Below are 23,628 nucleotides of genomic sequence, written 5' to 3'. Positions count from 1 at the left end.
TCTCTGGTACCACACAGAAAGAACTGAGAGAGAGCCTAAGAGGAGAAGGGGGTTATGTTCTTCTCTGCTGCTTAATTGAATAAGCTGCTATTTGCAAGTAATTAGGGGAAAACACTCAAGTGTCTGTGAGTGGGGTGAAAGAGGAGAATTCCTCTAATTTACATCTCATTGCCACTGAGATAAATATGCTCTCCTCGTTCTTATCAAAATGATTAACGAGACCTTCCTTAATAGCAATGCTTTTTAACTACTGTTATCACCTAATAATTAAACTGATGGGTAGCTAAAGCCTGGAAGTTTCACCTGCTTGTTTCATGAAAATATTTTTCTCCCTCCAGCCACCAATCCAGTCCCAGTTACAAACTCCAGTTCTGCTGGAGATTTGCCCAGTAATGGAACTGGGAGAGGTTTGAGCCTGTTTGTGAAGAGCATCACTCCATCTGTGACAACACATTAGTGGTTGATAGACTGACTGTAGCCCAGACTCAAAGACCATCATGATTCCAGGAATCCAAGCTCAGATACCTCCCCACAGGCTGTACTTTTCCCTCATATACCCCTCAGCCCATGTCATTTGCATTCCAGCATTCACACAAGTGATGCAAACAGTCTTTGGGGTAGGATGTGCTGAATTAGCCCCATGAGCAGACCTTTGATGACTGCACATGGTTTTGGATGAGGATCTCTCGAATCCAGACTGGAAAAAAAGAAAACCTAGAGCCACCCCAGGCTGACAGCACAGGTAGCAATCAGGATTTAGGATATCCATATGCAGATGTTGGCTGTGTGACAGTGTTTATCTCCCATTAAAATCAAGGCAGACCATAGGCAGCACTCAAATGCTTATCACAGAGAACTCCAGTGTCCCTCTGCCACTCCCAGGCAGTTTGGGTATCATGGACCATGTGACATCGTCCTAGAAGTCCAGAAAATCAAGTCCTTTTCATGGTGAGCAGTGTCAGCTGGAGAAATATTCACTCTAACAGAGAAGCCTCTGAGCTATTGATCCGGGAAGAGGTCTGTCACTCATAAGTTCTGGGCTATTTCTGTCTTGCCCACAGAGATTTTTGGATGTCAGATAGCACTGGGCATCTTCATTTGGCAAATGAATCCCACCTTTGTGCTGCCATTTGTACTAGCAAACATGAAATGCTTCCAAAAGGCAATCATACCCAGTGTCAATGTAAATGATCTCACAAGGTATAATGCTGGTAAACAAACCCCTCTCCTTTTCTGACAGTTTTTCTTTTCTCTAAGCAAAATTCCTACCTGACATTTAAAGCTTGCAAGGGTGCATTAAATAGCAGCGTCTCACTTAACTAATTTTACATTTATATTGCCTCTCGCATGTGTTTGCTGCATGGGATACTCACTGTGCTCCTTGCCAATAAGCCATCCAGAGAAGCAGAACCCCATTAATGATCAGGAAAAAAACAAAAGCTAGTCAATAATAACCTCAGTGGTAATTTCATGATGAGAAATTCACTCGCTTCTTCATTTGTGCCTGGGAGCTCTCGTTGTTCTTATTATGAATCCTCAGGCATAAAAAGTGGATGTGATTTCTAATTTAAATAGAGTTTGTATAACCCTCCGAAAATGAATCTTCATGAAATGATAAAGCAAGGCTCTAATATTGTGTTTTGAAGGGCACCACATGTTCTGAATAATGCTGTAGGTGCATAATTGAATGAGCAGCACTGGCTTTAATGGGACTCCTGACAGACTTGATGTACCTACATGCTAACATGGAGTGGGCAGAACCTTCATCCATGGATTCTCTGCTTTTCACACTGTCTAAAGCAATTTGAGCATCAAATATAAATTTTGGAAATGTCTTTTATGTCCTTCCTTTTACACCTATCCCCTGCCCTGTGGTGAGAAGGAACAGGTGTGGTACGAAGGTTTCACATCATTTAAAATATCATTTCCCAGCCTTGCTCACCTCATGGTCATTTCCTTCCTATTTCCTACCATCAGTGCTATGTTTTTACCCGACATAGCACCTGTCTGGCCCCACCTCCTTGTGTCTGCTCCAGCTGCCTAAAAAACATTGTAAAGGTCCTGAATGTTAAAAGAACTGTTGAGCATAATTCTGCTCAATAATTATGCTATTGAGCATAATTCTTCTCACTCCAACAAGGAGAACAAGGACAGATGGATGTGGGCCATTCCTGTAACAGGGGAGCTGTGTCTGGGAAAGCAGAGCCTCTGTGAAAGCTAAATAAATCCTAAGGTGCATGAAGAAGTAAGCAGGACTAAGGAGGGGTTTTAACCTCTGTACTGTGAGCTTATGTACAGTTTGGGGCCAACTAAGCTGAAAAATATTTAAAAGCCTAAATTAAACACTACTCACATTGTTAAAGATACTTTGGGGAAGGCTTTGAGGAACTGATCACTCAGAAGATGAAGCTGATTTGGTTCTTACAGAGCAAACTGAAGATATTATTTCACAAAGCACAGAAAAAAATGGCAATAAGCTGGCTTGTCAGTCAATATGTCATTTCCTCTTCAACCCTGCCTCCAGCATTCAAGCAGAATCACTACCCAATGAACCAGTGTACCTTCATTTAAAAATTAAAACAAATCCTCCACTATATTTTCGCCAGCAAAAAATATTATTAAACCACCATTCTTCTGATCCTGTGGCAGGATTCAGAGCTCTGATATGAGAGAAATAACTGCAGAGCAAGTGATGGAGAGTCAGGACCCTCGAGAGGAAGGGTTTGGGAACTACCCCTGGTATTCACAAGGGTGAGCAGGTCTCCAACACATGGCTGAAGTAATTGCTCTCACTTCCTTGCTTCACAGAGCAGTTCAGGATACCCAGCATGGCCTCCCAACACAGTGTGGGAGAAGTCAGAGCACAAAACCCACATTTCTCATTTATCTCAGAACAGAACATATGGTTTGCACAGTCAGCATCAAATGGGCATCAGTGATATGAAAACCAGGTCATTGCCAGGTTATGCTGGAGGTTAAGGTGAACTTGAGGGAATGCTGAATGGTGAACATGGGAAAAAAACAAAACACAACAGAAAAACCAAAAACCAACTTCATATCAAAGGTCTGCTATTGTTGAATTTCTCTGTCCTGGGAAAAAAACAGTTCCTGGCAGGAAGAAGTTTTTCCAATGTACTGGCACGTGAATTAACCCCTCCCTCTGAAAATCATTTTGTCTTATAACATAAGTGAAAAATTATCAGTTCTGTGGCTGGAGTGATGCCAAAATCCACTTTAATGACAGGTAAAAAATTACCAGGATAAAAAAAAGAACCTTATCTCTATAATATACAGAGGGAAATGGTGGCAAGGAAAGGGACTGCTGGGAGCTCAGAGGGGCAGGAGCTGAAGCTCAGGTTTTTTGGGGTTGGCAGATTTTCTGACTGCCTGTGCATCTCTCATGGCCCAGAAACTTATGGTATATACTAAACTTCCAATAAAAAAGAAGAAAAGCAGTTAAGAATCTTTCATCAAAAAGCTCAAGGAGGGGGCAGAGCCCAGAGATCTGAGCTTTCGAATTTAAACAAAAAATCAAAACAAAGCAAAATAACAAAAAACCCACAAAAAATAAAAAACAACCAACCAACCTAAAAAAAGTCCAACCTTCAGAGATGACCTCACAACTCTAGCACTCATCCCTCTGAATCCGTTGAAATGTGGCAATTTTTGTCATGGAGGAGGTGAGGATCGGAAAGGAGAGGGAGAAGGGAAATTCCTGGCTGTAAGCATGGCTCACTGATGTCACGCAGTGGGATGGAGTTGATCAACCTCACACTTTGAGGGGTTGATCTGGGTGTCTCCCACTCTTCATCTCCAAACAAAAGATGCCAAACATCTTCCCTTGCGTGGCAAAAATAACAATCACGTTGACTAAACATTTGTATGCTTTTTACTGAATCACAGATCAGCTTTTGGGTGTGGAAATCTATACCAAAGGTAGCTTGAGTATCCATTGCAAAGGTTTATTTGGCAAATAAAGTTAACTTGCCTAATTAAAGGAGGAAAAGGAGAGCACTCTCCATCTTACTAGGCAATAAACTGGTGGTAGTGAGTTAGTAAAACAGAAAAATAGCCATCATGGGGGAAAGAGATGGTATTTTTTCAGCTTCCCACCATCATCTCAAAAAAGGCAGGGCTCTGCACTGCTGGGTAACCAGAACTCACCCAGGAATAATGGAAAGCTACACAATTCCCACATTTCTTCTTATGAACACATCCAACAAGCCTCACAATCACAAAGAAACTTCAACAGGCATCTCCTACATGCTACTCACCAAAACCACCCTCCAGCTGCTGTGCCTTTCTACATCCCTTGAATACCCTGAGCCACGACCACCAACACCTGGCAAAGGGGCAAAAGGAGGCTGTGCCTGCTGGCTTAGCAGTGAAACAGGTGAAAATGGAAACCAAACCAGCGGCTATTCCTACACAACACTTCACAGCTGGAGGGGGAAAGATCTTCCTGAGGATGGTGAAGACAGTGCAGGAGCACTCTGAGGTGTCCAGCAAAGGATGTCCCCTAAAACAGTTCTGTGGGGTAAGAGCTCACACAGCCCAGCCAGCAGCAGCTCCTCCTGCACGGATCAGGCTCCCAGGGGAGGATGTAAATCCCAGGCACAGCGCGGGTGAGACTCTGCCCTTGGCTCCAGGTCCTTGGCTTCGGCCGCAGACGGCAGCGAGGGTGGGCAGAGCAGTTTCACACGACCTTCCTCCCTGAACCAAAACTGCTGACGTCCACCCGGCCCTGCTCCTGGGCACAGAGCCAGAGCCTGCCTGCCAAAGGCTGTCCCCCTTCCAAACACATCAGCTGGAATTGCTGAATCCCTGAACCTGCTCTGGGAATAACCCTGGGCTGTGGTTTCACCTACATGTGAACACAGTTCTCCAGCAACAACTTGAAAACCCCCACTACATCTCCAAAACAGGGCAGTGGAGATAAAAAACACCCTGCAGATTCACTAGGGCAATCTATAACTGAGGCTTAAAATTAAGTACTGGCATCCTTATTTTATAGCCCAAACCCTGTCTGTCCTACACAGTTGTTTTTTCTCTTTTTTTTTGTTTTCTGTTAGTCCTATTTTCCACGTAAAATAAATAAGGCAATTATTTCTTTGAGAGTTGTCCTTATCTCCGACAAGATACCTGGATTTCCACATCAAGGGACTGGTTCTTATTTCTTGCAGATAACCAAAAAAAACCACCCTGGGGAATTCTGATTTACATTCAACAGCCTGTGAGAAACCTATTGATAAAAACTAAGAAATATTCAAGGAAGAATTGGACAGATTGTGTCCGAGGATTATCTCTACACCCAAATGTATGTGTTAAAAATAAAAGCAATAAAAGCCGTTCCATCTGTAAAGAGATAGAGGCAGGCTTCTTTTGCAATAAGAAAAGCCATTTCTGTAGTTCTTATTTACAGAAACAGTGGTTTGTGTTGGAAGGGACCTTAAAGGTCATCTCATTCCAAGCCCCATGTCATGGGCAAGGACACCTTCCACTAGACCAGGCTGCTGTCTCTGCAACAGTGGAGGAGAAAAATAAACAAATACTAAATTGCAGAATAATTTTGCAAAATAACATTTCAAATAGTGTTTTAGCCTCTCTCTGCTTATGGACTGGAAGGAAATGAGTTTAAAGAAATCTGACAGGCTGATAACTGCATTATGCCAATTCATTCCTTCCTCCAGTGCAGGTCCTTTAATGAGACCTTTGTGCACTGGAGAGAGGGCAGAACCAGCTGCTGTCCCTTGGCTGACAGGCCAGACCCTCTTCTCAGTGATTTTAGTCCCAGATCTTCTCCCTTATGGAGCTGCAGGTATCTTCGACAAGATTAAAAGAATTTCTAGGGAAGATTTCCTGAGATAAATTTATTTTCTTGGACCATAATTTATCCTTGGGAAGATCAGCCTAGTCTGGGGTCTTTCTACAGTAATGGGCAAAGGTAAAGATATCACAATGCAGAAAATCTGAACAACAGCACTCAAATGGCCAAATTATTTATTGAAAGTCATAGGATCCCAGAATGGTTTGGATTGGAAGGGACCTTCAAAGTTCATCTTGTTCCAGCTGCCCTGCATGGGCAGGGACACCTTTCATTATCCCAGGTTGCTCCAAGCCCTGTCCAACCTGGCCTTGAACACTTCCAGGGATGGGGCAGCCACAGCTTCTCTGGGCAACCTTTTCCAGTTCCTCCCCCCCCTCACAGTCAGGAATTTATTCCCAAAATCCAGTCTAACCCTCACTCTGGCAATGTGTGAGTGTGGGGCAGGTGGCAGGTGAACTGGCACATGATGTGTGACAAGGAAAGCTGCAATAAGAGCTTCAGCTGTTGGGAGGATACCAAGGAGGAAAAAAACACCTTACATCTGCTCTGCAGCAAGTCTCAAAAATTTGGAAGGCACAGAGTGTCCAAGAGGGCTGCTGGCATTGCTGGCACTCCAGAGAGGTAAAGCAGTGGTGTTGACAGAGGATGAAGGCAGACAGGAGGTGTCACATCACAGCCATGAGCTGTGACCTCTTCCCAGCCATGAGCTGTGACCTCTTCCCAGGAGATACCAAAGCACTTGGGAAAAACTTGCACAAACTGGGAAAATGACCTCAACTCCAGCAAGAAGCTTGAATGAGTGAGGGAGAGGAAGGAGCAAAAGAGACAGGATGCTTTCAAGGCTGGAGAAGAATCATCTCTTGAGGAGCCAGGATGTGCCTGCTCTGCAGTGGGGTGGCTCTCCATCTTGCTTGTCTTCCCTGGGTTTTACCAGCACAAATAGGACTTCAAAATCCCCCATGAGGTCCACTCAGAGGATTCAGGACTAAGGTCATGATTTGGGGCTGTACTGTGAAGATGTTCAGGTCTGAAAAGGGATGGGTTATTTATAAGGAAGATGAAGCAACCAGCTCCCTGCTCAGCCTTGTTTTTTCTTGAGGAGACAGATGTTTGATTCCAGGATTTTGGCAGACATTTGTGCACCAGAGACATGAAGACCACAGAAAGGAGAGAGCAGACAGACAAACATTTACACTGAATCCCAATTATATTTGCCTCATGGAGGTGCAGCACATATAAGAATTTCAGAGAATGACATAGCCTCTTAATTAGCTGAAAAAACTAATTTATACAGAAATTTTATAGAAAATCTTTCTTTTGGAAATAAGTAGCAGCCCTATTTAAGGCTGCCTGTTCATAAACAAACCCAGGTCAGTGGAAATTTTTCAGATTTATAGGTACACTAGGATTTACATGGTTTATTAATGATCAGCAATGTCATATTTATCAACCTATGGGCCAGAAAAAAAAATGAACTGATGGAAGCTAAAACCCGTGCTTGGTTGTGCTGACTGCTCCCACCATGGTGACTGGTATTCCAGTCAGCCCCAGACACTGAAAAATCCTGAGTCAGGCCTTAAAACCCACATGGCCCGCTTGAAAACCACAAGAGAATTTGACATTTATGAATAATAATAACAAAAACAGCAGCAGCAACAACCTTGGTGTCTTACCCTTGGTTTCCTGCTGTATTTCCAGCTTGTAATTCTCAGCTAGAATTTATTTTTGATCATGAAGTCTGAGAATATAATGGGTTAGAGGGTCCTAGGAGTTGGATGTATCAGAAAAAGACTTATATATTGCAAAACTACCAGTAAAATTACACAACAACACTGTGCTTGGCATCTTTACAAAGCAGGAATATTTCTATTTCCTGCACTTACCTAGACAAATCTACCAGACATCTTTCCTCTCCAGCATCTAAGGGACTTTACAGGATAGTAAAAACCAAATTAATAAACCCAGAAAAGAAGCAATAAATGATTGGCTTGGAAAAAAAAATTACCATACTTTTTCCACATATTTGAGCTGTAAAAACCATCAAGGAAAAATTAAGCAACTTTATCGCTGATTTCAGTCTGTGGGCTTTGGGAGAACAGGGCATTGCATCCCAATGACCTTCTGCACATGAAACATTTATAGACCCCTTTTTGTGTGTGTGCATTTGGGCATTTTTAGTTGTGTCCTTCTCTCAATTTATTCAGTTTTGCCTTGAAAAGGCGGAATAAGAGAGCAGCAATGGGAAAGCCAAAAATATCCTTGATTTTCATTTTCCTAAAATGGCCAGTTTGGATGCAAAAAGAAAAAAAAAGTTTTGCTTGGTGGATTAAGGCAAATGCTCCATTTTGAAATAAAAAATGCTGTTTCCAATCCAAACAAACCTCCTGGCATTAGGAATTATGTGATTGGATTGTGCAAGCCGAACGTGTCCCAGCAGACTGAGGAGCAAAGGGAGCAGCTTTGGGCATGTTCAGGGCTGCAGTCACAGTGTTGGCCTCTGTCCCCTTCTCCCTCCCTCTTTCTACGACCTTTAACCTGCTGCCTCAGTTTCCCTTGCTGTAAAACACACTAAAAATAGCAACACTCCTCCCAGAGGAAGCTCTGAGGAGTAATTAAGTAATGCCTGCAAAGTGCCAGCCAGCACTAATTACTATCATTATGCAGGAGAGGAGCAGCCAGGGTTTACTTTGGTCCTAATGGTGCTTGTTTCCCTGGACTCGATGAGCCACGGCATCAATGAGCCACTGATGGGGCTGTAAGTGACTCCTCAAGGCACGGCAGCAGGTTCTGAAAATATAAACATTAACAAATTAATTTAGCTCTGCAACAGCCTCCAGGAAAGTGAAGGCTCCAGCCTCCCTCACAACACAGCATGCTGGGGAAATGGGAAAGTTATTCCCGTTATTCCAGGCTGATAAAGTGCCTGGGTTGAGCTGTACATCCCCTCTCACCCTTTGATTTGCCCTGCAAATCTAATGTGGTGGCAGCAGCATTGTGGTGGCTCTGGTGCAGCAGCTGGAGTCATGCCCTGGGAGCAGGGAACTGGGAATGGGTCCAGGCTGGGGCAGGAAGGATGGGGGAAACAACCTGGTTTTCAAAGGAGGGAAAGAGAAGGAAGAACTTAGCCTATGGAGCAAGAGTCAACGTGTTCCTTCTACCTTCTGGCCAAAAATCAGGTCCTGGCCAAAATCTGGGAATGGTTTAGAGAAGGATCAGAGATAGGGACTTTACCACATTCATCTTTGGAACAGAGATTTCTGGTGGCAAACAAGCCTTTAGTGAACCCAGAGGTGTTAAGCAATAGAGGATCCAAGCTTTGCAGTGCCCAAATAAACATTTCTCTGACTGAGAGAACAACAGCTTCTCTGTTGTCCTCAGTTTTCACATCAGGAGAGGCTGCCGGGTCAATATCACTAGAAATTGTTGATCCCATGGCAGGGGGGTTGTAACTAAATGATCTTTAAGGTCCATTCAAACCTAAACTATTCCATGATTCTATGAAAATTCAGTGGGGTCCAGAACACACAGTTGCTTGCAATCTGCAGAGGTCCACCCTCTGCAGGGTCTTTCCCAAAGGATGCTCCAGAGGTGGGCATTGTCCATCACCACCACACCACCAGAGCCTGCAGAATGATAAACAGCTTTCTTCAGGTTTGAAAGAGGAATTCACATTCAGGCTAAGTGCAGGCTGGGAACCTGAGCTCAAATTGAATTGCACTCCCCAGTTAGACAATTGAAGGGAAATGGAGTTGCTGATTGCTGTCTATCTGTGAAGACCAAACGAAGCAGAGAGAAGGGAACAGTCCTTGGCCTGGACATATTCCAAGGCAGTAGCAGTAAAGACAAGGAGCTATTCCAACAGGAAGAGATAGTGTGAAGGAAACCTCTTTCACAGTTCTTTCCTCTCTGGCAACAGTTTTTCGAGTTAAATATTTATATATGTATATATGCAGTCATGTACAGACCCTCACAAAGCAAGGCAAAATGTCAAATCTTAATGTCTGAAAAGTGGATCTAATCAAGAAAAATATCTTCAATCTTGAAATTTCCCTTACAAGATTTAAAAATGTTTTATTTCAAAGAACACCTCAGCTTTCTAAGTACAAAGTGATTTATAGATTATGATTTGAAGTATATTTGAAGTCTCTTTTCAACTTCCCAAAATGTTCTGAAGACAAGAGGGTTCAAATTTACAAACCCCTGGGAAAGAAGGTGCCCCTTTAGAGCCAGATGGGCCTGATCGCCCTGCTCACTCCAAAAACCCTACAATTAGTAGGATAATTTGGAAAACCCAGCCTGTGTTACCCCAATAAGACATTAGATGTCACCCATGCACTGCATTTACTGCCCGTCCCCCTCTCCTGATCCCCACATGGGAAAGTCACGTACAGCCCATTCTCCCCTCACCCCAAGGTGATTCAAGCTTGGAGGATCTCAGGATGTCACACCCAGGAGGCACCTGGAGCACCAGGAGAAATGCCCACAGCCTGGCTTTGATATCTCAGCCTGGAAGAGGTGGGATAGGAGCAGCATCCAAGCCCCAATGGCCTTGCAGGACAGGGGTGGGTCTTTGGCTACAACCCAGCAGAGCCAGGACTCAGGAGGTCCCAGATGCTGATGTTTAACTCTGTGCTGTCCCTGACCAGTGCCAGCCGGCACTGCCCATGTCTGGGCAGGCTCTGAGGGGGCTGAAGGATTTGGAGACAAGTCCCCACTGGGATGTACCCCTAATTTGGCCAGAAGAGAGTACAGCTGTGTGGAATTTAGATGTTCTGTGCTACACTCACGTCCATGGCCAGGGAATGGGTCCTCAGAGGAGACTGGAGCCAGAGAGGGCACAGAGGGACAGGGATCAGCCCCATGTTTTAAGGCAGCCAGGGTGCTCTCTACCCCCCATACGTTCCCCTGGCTCAAGGTCTCCTTCACACGCCCTCTCCTCCAAGAACTGCTTTGCCCTCTCGTTCCCTTGCTAAAGGAGGAGAACCAAAACCCTGGGAGAGAGCCAGCTGAACAGCCCCACGCTGGGAACCACCCCTGGTGCCACTCGGGCACTGTCCCAGCCCTACACCAAGTGGGGCAGGATCTCCCTGAGGCCTGACGGGGCGGGGAGGAGGAATCCCATGGATTGGAGAAGGAGGCCGACCTCATTAAAGCCATGGAAATCCCCTTCCACATTCCCGGCTGCGGTGTTTCCTCTCTCGCAAGAGCGTGAGGCGCTGGCAGGCGGGGGGAAGCACTTTGGGGAACATGTTTACAGAACTCCTGCCAAACCACAGGAAGTCCCAGCTCCTGGAGATGAAGAATGGGAGGAGGAGGAGGCAGATGTGGCCAAGGCTCTGTCAACTCCTCTCCACTGCCAGTGGCAAACAAAAGCCAGAGCACAGCAGCGCTGTTGTGCCTGGCCATGTGGGATGCAGTAGGGCCTGCAGTGTTCTCCCTTTGCTGTTTTATCTCAGAGCAGCTCAAGCCTACCAGCAAAGGGGGAGAAAAGCACCTGGGAGATATAGGTAATTTTTCTTCTAGTGTTAAGTGTGCTTCATGGAGTGCTTCTGGCTGTGGGAGCTGAGAACAAACTCATAAATGTGATCCAACAACTCACCATGTAGAAAGCTGACACTCAGCTGTATTAAAATATTTTTTTATGATTTCTAAATACCATTTATCAGTTTCATCTTGTTTACCCATCTGAGGGATGTCATCTTGTGCTGTTCTCCTGGGCTCTCCCTGAAGGACTGGCAGCAGAGTCATCCAAGCATCCAAGGAATCTAGTGTAAGGTGTCCTTGCCCATGGCAGAGGAGTTTGAACTACACAATCTTTCATGGTCCCTTCCAACCAAAACCATCCTCTGAGTCTATGATTTTATGAATCCGCTGCTTCTCCCCTCACTCCCAGCCCCAACATGCCACTTGTCCAATGACAAAATCACTTATCAGAGATTTGGGCAACAGCCTGAAGATGCTCCTCCTTGATCAGAAGGTGTTGGACACCCCTACAAACATATCTTGGAATGGCAAAGAGCTCTTGAGGCTGCGCACCACGGGAGTCTCCTCTGCTGACTCCACCTGAGCAGGATTTGGGCAGCAGGTCCAAAATTCAGTACATGTTTCACATTCCTTTTCATTTCATTTGGGACAACAGCCTTACAGCAGCCAAGGATGTTTCTTTATCTCACACGATCTCACACTCTGGGTGGCTTTGGTTGAATCCTTGGTGAAGACCTTGCAATCACAATGGCTTAATGGCTTTAACCTGAAGGAGGGTAGGTTTAGATTAGATATCAGGAAGAAATTCTTTACTGAGGGTGGTGAGGCCCTGGAACAGGTTTGCCCAGAGGAGCTGTGGCTGCCCCATCCCTGGAAGTGTTCAAGGCCAGGTTGGATGGGGCTGGGAGCAACCTGGGATAGTGGAAGGTGTCCCTGCCCATGGGAGGGGGCTGGAATGAGATGGTTTTTAAGGAACATTCTGACCCAAATCATTCTGGGATTCTATGATAGGTATCTACGGAGACGTACTACCCACCATTCACCAAATACTCGGCACAGCTTCTCCCTGTCCTCACCATTTCACTTGTTTAATGAGAACAGACACTCCACACCCTGATTTATCTATCAACATCTGCAGGGGCACAGACAGGCAGCAAAACAACCTACCTACCAAAACATTGCCTCATATTGCTCAAGCCAGTCAGAACTACAAATTAATCCATAACAGACTGAATTTAAGACCTAAAGAAAAATGCAAGTTCATTTGCTGGACATCCTATTTCAAAATGAATAATATAGCTCTTGTTTAATAGCCACTAAAGAGACAGATTTAATAAAAGAGCAAAGTTACCAAGAGGTTTCAGCTGACAGTGAATATCATATTGAACAGAGTCAGGAAGAGAAGTTATTGTAGTCTATATAATTAGTCCCTCCCTCCACCCCTGTTGGCAACCACTTTATCAAATTACAGATGTCCAGACTGAATTAAGTGTTGCTGGAATACCTTGCAGTCAAAATCTTTGCGCAGTGTTCATTATCATTAATTAAGTGTATGCAATCCCAGTTCCCAGAAGAATGTCCTTGTCTATTAGCTGAGCTATATTTAAACTCAGGAGAATTCAGCATACATTTTTAATAGAAATTCAACAGACAGTATTGACATTTCTTTTTGGTTTACAGCAGCCTTTTACGTCACAAAAACCATCATGATGACCCAGAGAGATTGTGCTTGTCCTCTTCAGCTAAAACCCCGGTTCTTTAAACCTTTCCTCCTAAGGCAGATATCTGAGATCTTTCTATCACCCTATTCTAGACTTAGATCCAGAAATACCTTGCCCCACTTCTAAGTAGTAAACTTTGAGTTTCCTACAAGGTGATATGCTTGTTTACCCCTCCCTGTATGCTCTTTACTCTCTCCAGACGGTGGATTTCCTGAGTCACTTGTCTGTAACCCATTGCCCAAACCGGTTGCTCTCCATTTTGTCTTTGTGCAGCTGAATGTTCCTGACTTATTACACCCCACGTGCCTCCCCACTGAATCTCACCCTACTTTGCAAAGGCCATTACCCCACAAACTGAGGCCATCCTCCATCCCAACCTCACCCTCCGGTGCCTTTCTCAGTCCTTCCCAACTCTGCATGTCCTGCAGATTGAATAATCCTCCTCTGGATTCATCCATCCACCTGCAGACCCATGTTTACCATCACCATCCTGCTCAGAAGTCCTGTTAACAAGCATCTGAGTCGTGCTTTAGCTTTTTTAGAAGACCACTGATGAATGCCCTGCTGGAACCAACGCAGCTACTGCATCTCTCCTTTCCAGAACAACTCCTGCAAAGAGAATTTGATTGATCCAAAAGTTTCCTCTTGACCAGTCCCTCATGGCTGATACTCATTTCCTTGGTGCCTGCCATGTGTTCATAAAATGGTCATTTAATTACCTGTCCTTCACTTGTTTTTTGTAAGAGTGTGTGTTTCCTACCCTGTTGACTCCCATTTTGCTGTACAGGTACTGTACACCCAATCTTGCTCTTCCTCATCCTCCCTGATCCTTAGCATGAAAGAGCCCTGTTCCAGGTCACCAGGGGGGAAAAAGCCTCTTCTAAACATTCCCAGTGCCTTCAGTGAGTGTTGGGGTGCCATTCCTAACCTTAGGCCATCAGACCCTAAAATAACACTGCAAGCATACAAATAACACATCATCAGCTTCACCACAGGTCTGCAGAGATTAGACTCTGGCTCGTAACATTGTGGAGACTAAATGTCTCCATCCGTGGGTTAAAAAAATACTGGTGATGCTTATCTGTTCCGAGGAACACCTGTGAAATGGATTCACACATTGAAACAACTTGTGTTCACCTCATGTGAGAAATGAGAACCGGGGATTTCTTCAGTGCCTCCCAGCCAAACCCATACCCCTTTCATGGGAAAACATTCCCACGAAGGCTGGGCTGAGAAGCAAGGAGAAAATCCAAATGCAGTGAAGAACTGTCTCTCCCCAGAGCATCCCACAGGGGTTTTGTGTGGGAGCTCGCTTGTACCTGAAGATGCAACTGAGACCAGTGCTTAGGTGGCCTCAGGGGACTTTAAAACACACTTGACTGAAGCACCTCCATTAAAAGCTGCTCCCTGGGGTCCTTATAAAACCAAAGAAATGGCAGAACATCACTCCTGAGGGTCTTTAGGGATCCTCAAGGTAGCGAGCGTGAATCCCTGTTAGTGGGGATAGGGGTTTTCTACCATTTGGGGGCAAGTTGCTCAGTTACAACAGGGAGTAATCAGAGCCTGCATTTCTCTCACTGCTCAGCTGAGACCATCTTCAGACTGCCCATCTCTCCTGTGTGAGATAAAATTCATCCCAAAGCCAGTCCCTCCTTGCCAAAGGATGGAAGTGGTCCAATGCAAACAGGACAAATAAACCAGCCAACGCCAGTTCTCTGTCAGTCAGTCAGCCTTCCCTCTGAAACAAAAAGCAAAGCAAGTCCCAAAGGTCTCTCCTGCTCTGAGCATGGCTTTACAATTATAAATTATCCCAAGATTATCTCTGTCCCCAGTGCTGCTGAATTCACCTCCGCTGTGTTTGCTGGGGGATTAATTGCTGCTGCGTTGGCTGCATTGCAGAACAAAAGCTGGGGATGCAGCAAACTCCTAATTACCACCATCATTCAGCAAGGGGTGATAAATTTGAAGCCAAATACACAGGAAACACTTTTTGGTTTAGCACAATCTGCAATTAGCCAGCACAGACCACTACTGGGAAGAGAATCAAGGCAAACAAGACCAGGCATCCAAAAGGTATGAGCAAGAACAGGGATTATGGTAAAACAGCAATGTCCAGAGCTGACCATCCTGGCACCAGCAGGGACCATCCAAGCACAAACAGATGCTTCTTGCTCTTCCCACATCCTAGCATGCTGTTTTACAATGCCTGGGTGCAACATCCATCTTATTCCTTGATATCCTTCACTTCTACACTGTCAGGAAACTGCACTGGTGCAATTTCTAGGACTCTGCATTCAAAAGAGATGCTCCATGGCAGCCCTCTCATCCCACCTCTTTCCCTGATGGACCACACATCTCATATGGGGAAATGTGGAGCTATCTGAGGAGAGAAGATACACAGAAGTCTGGTGCCATTGCAGAGCACTTGGGCTTGCTTTCCAGATAGAACTCTCTGGTTCTCTCCTGGATATCCTGCCTGAGTGTGAAGGAGGAGTTTCATCTCCAGAAGAAAAATCTCCCACTTGCAGAAGTCACCCACAGCCTCACCATCCTCATCCCTGGTGGGTAAAAGCAGCAAACACACTGCTCCTCACTGAGTCTGGGCTGGATCAGATGAAAGCTGAGATCCATGGGATTGTAGGAAGGCCCTGGACACCAGCACTAGACCAGCACTGCTGTCATCCCACTCTGGTGCTGCAGGACTTCCAGGCACATGGAAATGTGGTGAGAGCTCTGGATCCAGAGGCTCAGATGAAACACCAGAAGCTCCACAGCCCTGAGTGGGACTGGGTTGGAAATCTGTCAAGCTTTCTCATGAGATTTCCTCTCTCCCTCCTGGTTCTGTTTGGACTGGAAACACCATGAGAATAACTTTCCTCCTTGCATTTCAGCAGTTTTGCTTCCGGGCCTGGGCTAAACAAGGAAGTGCAGAGGCGTGGGAACCAAGGGAGACACAAACACATGGGAGCACAGGATGAATGGCTCCAAATCCCTATATGCAGCTCACTGCCTCCATCACAGGGGTTCTCCTGCCAACTGAATTCCTCTGCGTGGGCTGACAATTTCAGGTGGAGGTGATTATCTGTGGGTCAGATCCTTCTCTCCCTTAGGCAGCAAAGCAATCCCAAGAATAACTCAAATTTTGCTGCTGTGAGACAAGAACATTTGGACCAGGATCTTGATGCCTTTTAAAGACACAACACCCAGCCCACAGCAGAGCACTTGGACACAGAGCCCAAACCTCCAAACCTTTGCCCTTCAGTGGTAAAAGGTTTGACTTCTTGATGCACTCATCATCTCAGCACCCTGAAAACAGAGTCCATTTCAGGTGTGGAGTACCACAAACCAATCCATGGGAGGCTGACCCATTCCTCCAGGATCCAAACTTCTTCACTACTCCATGCCTTCAGCACCCACTGACAAAACAAGTTGTGCCCACAGGAGCAGGTATGGCATGTAGGGATGAATAATGATCCTATCACCACATACATATTTCAGGATAAAATTCCAGCTTCACCACAGCCTAACGCACCACCCAACATGTGTTTACACCAAACATTCAGTATCTCAAAGCTACAAAGAATGAGGAAATGGGAAGGAGCTTTTCCCATCCCAAGCAGCTTGCAATTTAAGGCATTGCTCTTTCCCATAAGTCCCCACTGGTCTGGCATAGAAATCTCTTTGGGATTATGTGGATCTATTCAGCAGTTCAAAGGTTAATTGGAGCTACACCAGCATTATGAGCAAAAAGGAAGGGACAATTTCTAGCAGCAAGGTCATGTATCTACTGAGCACATCCCTCTGGAGCATTCATCATTATTTAATTATCACTGTACTAATAGCTAGCATGAATTAAAGTATACAGGGTCTCTTAGGCTTTGTGGAAGAAGCAGACCTTCTGTTTTTTTTAAGGACCTCAAAACAGGAGATGGTGGAGCATCCTCCCAGCCCAGCTGGCCCTGTCTCTGAGCACTTGGGGCAAACAACTGAACTTACTTGACTACACAACTAGGCAAGATTGGCCCAGACCACAGGCAAAAAAGTTCCAGGTGAACCTCAAGGACATGCGGACAACACTGGCACTGGCCAGGAGAGGACTCAGTGACTAGAGAAGCCATTTAAGTGGCTTTAATTTGAAAGAGATTAGGTTTAGATTAGACATTAGGAAAGAATTCTTTACAGTGAGGGTGATGAGGCCCTGGCATAAGTTGCCCAGAGAAGTTGTGGATGCCCCATCCCTGGAAATGTTCAAGACCAGGTTGGATGGGGCTTTGAGCAATCTGGTCTAGGGGAAAGTGTCCCTTCCATCCTGCCAGAGGCTTCTCACTGAGCAGGTTACATCTGAATTTGAGCCCATGAATACCTGTTGCAAAACCACCTTCTCCTTCTGAACAGTGCTACCTCGTACCAGCACCTAGACAGGTTCTGCTGTCCTCTTGTGTGCATCATGTTCCTGCTCTGAACGCATCCCCTGAGGCACAAGCACAGCTCCTCCATGTCCTTGGCTCAGAGAGTGAAGCACAGCCCTGAGCCGTGTCCTCCTCTCCATGTCAGAAGAAGCAAGAGAGGCAGAAATGCACCCAAGAGACACCCTGTGACTCTGGTCCCTGCCAGCTCTCTCCAATCTGCCCTGCCCAAGGCACTTCTCCCTGTCACAGTCTGGCACATCTATTTCAAATGCGGAGGATTGCCACATATCACAGGGAACAAGAACCAGATTCCCACCGGGGAAGCAGGGCCCTGGAGCAGAGTGGCGTCAATGACATGCCCTTGAGGTTCAGAGAAGGAGGACACAACTGCTTGTTAATCCTGCTTCCCAGCTGGTGATTTCTAGGGATAACCTAGCCAGGGAATTCTAGGGAAAACGTTAAAAGAATTTCTAGTAATGTACTGTGAGAATAAAATCCCCATTGCTGCAGCTCACAGGGAGGCAACACTGCTCATTGCACAATAAGCCATATGAACCACTGAATAGAGATCCAAGGATCAGGAAACAAGCAGGAAAGTCTCCAGCAAAACCACCTCTTTCATTTCTTGGTTTTAAGAACCCAGATGTGACCCTCTGTGCTAGGGTAGATTACATGGTGGCCCTAAATCCACCTTTCAGCCCCACTTTTCAGGAATCCAACATTTCCTCATGTTATCTTGTGCTTCTAATTCCTCATGCTCACATGTTCACCCCCACCACATTCCCCTCCTTGCCCTTATCCCAGGCCCTCTTCCCAGCTTCCCCAGCCACCATGAGCCCTCAGTCTGTGCTTGACCTCTCAGCATTGCAGTCTCGAGCCCTTTAGACTTTGCCTGTGATTCTACCCTAAGTGCTAACACTTTATTACTTCAAAGATGTCTTGTCTTAGAGGAGAGAAAATTAAGACACCTGGAAGCACAAGGGAAGGCCACATGGTTGCAGCCACAGTGCTCCGTGGTCATCTAGATGCTACCTGGCACAGTCCTGCCACTGAGGACCACGAAATGAATCAACAGGACAGTGCTGCACCTTTACACAGGCAAATAAAAGAGGCAGAGGTGAAGGCAAGTCATGAAATCAGAGCTGCATTACTCAGCATGGTCAGTTTGTCATTGCAGCACGATCCACTACCTGAGTCACAGGAGTAGAATTCATTCCACTTAAATTTAGACCTCAAAAATGTAGAATCTTATGTCTAGCCACGCAGATTCAGCTTCTTTTACAGTCTGTGATTCATCTGACCTCTCCTAGACACTATTGTAGATTGAATCACACTCTGATTCTTCCTATTTCTCTGCACTGGCAATGAAGGGAGCCGACGGTGACTAGTTCATCCAAAGCCAGACATCTCAACTCTACATGCCAAAATAAGAGCAAAGGAATCCCACTCTGGGTATTGTCATTTCTCCCTAATTGAAGGGCTTAAAACTTTCAAAGCAGAAGGACAATGACAGCTGAATTTGTGGTGGGGCTTTTCATGCCAACATTCAGAGACTGTTTCTTCCCTGCCAGCTCGCTCAGTTTAATTCATGGGAATGTCCAGAAACAGGAACCCCTGGAGCACAGCAAAAAAATAAGCCAGGCTCTGACATTTGAGTGAGCAACCAGTTCTTAATTATTTGACTAACACAAGAATTGTGCAGCAACCATATGCACTGAGGGGTTTGTGGAGGTTTCTTTGTCACAGGGACCTCTGTACAAACCTCCACAAGGAAGATGGTCTGGGGCTTCTGCAGAGTTTTGGGTACAAGAGCACAATGCCAAACTGCAGCTCTTCTCAGGGTTTTTGAGGAATTTATTAAAAAAATGCCCTTAAATGTAATTTAAGGGTCAGGAATTGGGTCAGGAAGGATCAGGAAAGGTAGGTTAATGCTGATAAAGTAGGAGATGCATCATAGGCATGACACAAACCCTCCCATGTTCTGCAAAGGGCTGGAGCATGCTGGAAGCAGGACTGATGGGAAAACCACAGGAATGGGGATTTCTGCACAGAAAGACACAATTACCCTGGGAGGAGGCTGCAAAGAAGGTCTCTGAGCCATGAAAATGGAGACAAAATTACTCACAAGCCTCTGGATGTTGGATATCTGTGGAGATAGGGGCTCTCTTTTCACTAGAAGATAGGTCAAATATGACTGGAAATTAGGGTTTTCTCATTTCAGCTCCCCACCCCCTGAACTATTGCTAGTTGAGGGCTCTGAGGCAGAGCAGAGCCAGGCGGGAAGGAAATGTCTCAGGCTGTGCCCAGGGGCTGCACTCAGACCCCACAGGGCTACGGCAGGGCCAGGAGGAGAGCACTGGGGAAGGAAGTCTTACAACAAGGTCGGACAACAGCTGTCTCCAGGAATGAATCCAGGAGCAGCGTCCTCCTGGGATGGGCCAGGAGGATCTTGCATTGACTGACTGCCCTTCCTGAGTTTGGGAGGAAATTAATCTCCCACCATGGGCTCCAGTTTATTTTTACATTGCAAGTTAGCCCGAAGGGAAAAAAAGAAAATCATAAAAAAAATTCTATTCCCTAAAAGGAATCACAAATTTCACAGCGACCTAAGGAGATTAGTCAAATCCCTGTGACCGTCAGCAGTTTCACTTAGGTCAAAGCCTGGCATAACTCAATCTCTGTGAGAAGGGAGGAGTGGCGTGGACTGCCCAGCTCAGCAGGCTGGCCAGCCTCTCCAAGAGGGCCCTTCTGCAATATCTGGAGGGAAATATCCCTTTTGCAGTCCCACAGCAAACAGTCAGACTGACCCGGAGTGCAGACTGCGAAAGGGAGCATTATCTCTTGCAGATACCACAGTGAGACCTTCCAAGCTGGGAAGCAGGAGGAGGACCAATTTCCCAGGCTAGGAGACATCAAAGGCTGTGTGAAACCTTCCGAAAATGCTCACCCTGAATTTCTCATGCATGGGTGGGCATATGGGATAACTCTCCATAGGGTCAGGGAAATGTAGAAAGTGGAGCAGTTGGGTTCTGATTCGCCTCTTGCTCTGGGGGAGAAAATGAAGAGAATTTCACTCAAAACCTAAAAATAAATATGCCACCCATAGGTTTGCACAAAAATTGGCATGAGTTAGGTAACCTAAGGCAGTTTTTGGATGAGGTCATTTCCATCCCCGGGCAAACATGTCTGTGTTAATGGGCTCACAGAAGCATCAGCCTTTCAAGCTGTGCCCCAGACTTCATCCAGGGGATCAGTAATGTGGTGCTGCTGCTGTGGTGCTGCTGTTGCAATGCACTCAGTGGGCAGAGAGGTGTTGGAGAAAGAAACTGAGGACAAACTTTTGGATTTGGAAGTGTTCCAGGCAAGGTTGGGTGGGGCTTGGGGCAACCTGGTTTAGTGGAAGGTGTCCCTGACCTTGGCCCAGGGGTTGGAATGAGATGATCTCTAAGACCATTCCAGCTCAAACCATTCTGATTCCATGATTACTCTAAGGAGAAACAGGGCATTCAGCTCATACTCCACAGCTTTAAAAAAAAATCTGCCTCTTTCTCAGTGAAGGGAGGGGCCCTCTTGATAGAAACCCAACAGAAAATCTCCTGCCCTGTTGTGCAAATACACTGTATTGCTTTACATGGTACCATGAAGCCAAAGAGGATGGGAAATTCCAGTGTCTCCCCTCCACTGCAGAGAGGCAGGAGGCTTTTGCAACTGTTTCTCTCTCCCTGATAAAGCTGTTGGTGCAGTTCTTAGAAGAAATAACAATTTTTGCAATTCTTAGCTCTCTTCACAATGACAGTTGCTTTCTCTTCATAGCTTCTCTGTCATTTGAACCCTTCCAGTAGTACCAGACCTCAAGTTTTCAAAATTACAAGTCAGGAACTGGGAAATCCTTACACTGATTTAGAAACTAAAAGACTAAAAACAAAACAGCAAGAGACACCCCAACTACAGGGACTTTTGAGTTGCTTCTTGTCTTTGAGCTTTTAAAGTCAGGAGTGGGACAGTCCCATTGCAGTTTTTCTGAGTACCATCACACCTGCTCTTCTGTTGTTTCTTTTCTCGTGTTGAGCTCTCTTCAGGGAAGAAAGCATCTTTCTGTCCTATGAAAGTGCAGTATTTAGCACAAGGTGGTCTTCAGGAAGGATGCATCTTCTGGGCACAGGAAAAATGAAGGTGAATTGTTACCATCAGCTGTTTTACCTATGAAATACATAATCCCAGCAAACATTTGAGGGAAAATCAAAACAGCAGATGGGATAAGGAAGCATCATTGTCCATCGCAGCTGTCAGCAATCTCAGTCTTTGGTATTTGCTCCTGACCCAGTGAGAGCTTTCCTGTGGGGGGAAAGGAACAATAAAGAACAGGGAATCATAGAACCATAGAATCATAGAATGGTTTTTGTTGGAAGAGACCTTAAAGATCATCTCATCCCAACCCCATACCATGGGTAGGGACACAGTCCAGTAGACCAGATTGCTCAGGGTCCCATCCAACCTGGCCTTGAACACTTCCAGAGACAGGGCAACCATATCATCATCATCATTGTCATAAAAAAATATATCCCTCCCTCCAATGTCAACATGTCAGAATATCTTCTGCTATTCTTCTAACATCAGGGTGACCAAAAGCACGATTTTGCACTAAGTGGGCTCAGGTTAGAGGAAATGTGGCCCTTTGCTCTTGATGATTTCACCAACGTGACATTTGTTCTCATGCCTTTCTCCAGCTTCCACCCCCCCAAAAAATCTGGAAATGCAGTTTCCCTAACTGGAAACACACATTTCATAATAACATTTTCCAGACCACTTTGCAAGCGGTAAAGTGAGACAAATTTTTTCAGCACAGCTTAGAAGCTCACTGCTCTTACCTGGCCCCTCCATGTCTGTATCCTGACATATTCCTTCAGTAATCCCCAAGTCCTCATGGCTTCATCTTTTCGTGGTGTTTGTGTCTTTGCCCTTCTTAAATAAACTATTGGCAGTTCCTATGGTAACATGCCTCATTCTTTCTCTCTCCTCTCTAAAAGTCTCTTCCCATTTAACAGGCTTTTAAAAAGGCTCTATTTATACTTTCTTTTGTTATCCTGCCCCTGCTCCCTTGCCGTCAGACAAGGGCAGGCACGGAGCAGTGCATGCACTACCCTGTGTTACTAATAATGGCCATCCATAAACACGAGAGCGAGCCGTGGGGATCAAAGCTGCGACCTTCATCGGTAGATGCTCTGCTTCTTAGAGAGAAAAAAAAAAAAGGAAACCTGAGACACGGCAGGCTCGGGAGGGAAGCACTGTTTGCAGGGCCATCCCCACCCTCCCACTCTCCAGCAATGTGGTGAGGGGCTGCAATCCCCCAAAGCAGCCAGCATGTGAAAAACAGCCTCGCTGTCTCTTCAGGCAGCTTCCACCTCCCCTCTTTCCTCAGTGTCAGACATTCATCTATATTACCGGTAATTGGATAAAGAGAAAAATATGAGCTGTGCTTCTTTTTGCTTCCTATTCCGTGAAAAGAAAAGCTCCCCTCCTCTCTGTGCTTTTTAGTTTTAAATCTCAGGGCTGTTACCAAGCATCAAGGTTTATTTCTTTAAGGTTCATTATATCATTTAAATGCAGATTATAGTTTATCTTAACCCTCAGCTGAAGTAGGTAGGTGTATTTTTATGATGACAACTCATTGTTTTTCAGGCATTTCTCCTAATGAAAAACAAAGGATCTGAAACAGTCCAAGTGCAATTTGGTTCCTTTCTCCATTGAGAGGTTTCACTTGCACGGTCAGGCTGGTGCCAGAAACCACACTTTTTTTGTCATCTTTAGGGTGTTCCAGGAAACATATTGTCGACAGATCTCAATTTTTCAGTAGGAAAAGCAAGCAGAAGAATGACTCCTCAGCCCTCCCCTTTTTTACTCCACATGAGGACAGCTTTCAGGGCTTCTTTATTGATGAAGAATGACCCCAACAGTTGTAAACCCATTTATTCATTCTTGCTTGTGATTTCTCCTCCCCAGCCAGGACAAGAAGCTGTGATGCCCTCAAAGTGCCACTGCAGAAAGGGTTAAGGTATGTCAAACTACAGCCTCAATAAGCAGCTCGCAGAAGTGTCCTGTCCCCAGGGTAGGATCAGTGTATGAGAATTTGCTCAGATCATTTAATGTTTGTAACTTGATTTCCTGCCGGAAAGCTTCAGTGGGCGGA

The sequence above is a fragment of the Lichenostomus cassidix genome, chromosome 2 (genome assembly GCF_008360975.1).
Source record: "Lichenostomus cassidix isolate B80296 chromosome 2, HeHo_3.0, whole genome shotgun sequence".
Taxonomy (NCBI): domain Eukaryota; kingdom Metazoa; phylum Chordata; class Aves; order Passeriformes; family Meliphagidae; genus Lichenostomus; species Lichenostomus cassidix.
This window is presented reverse-complemented; position numbering follows the sequence as displayed.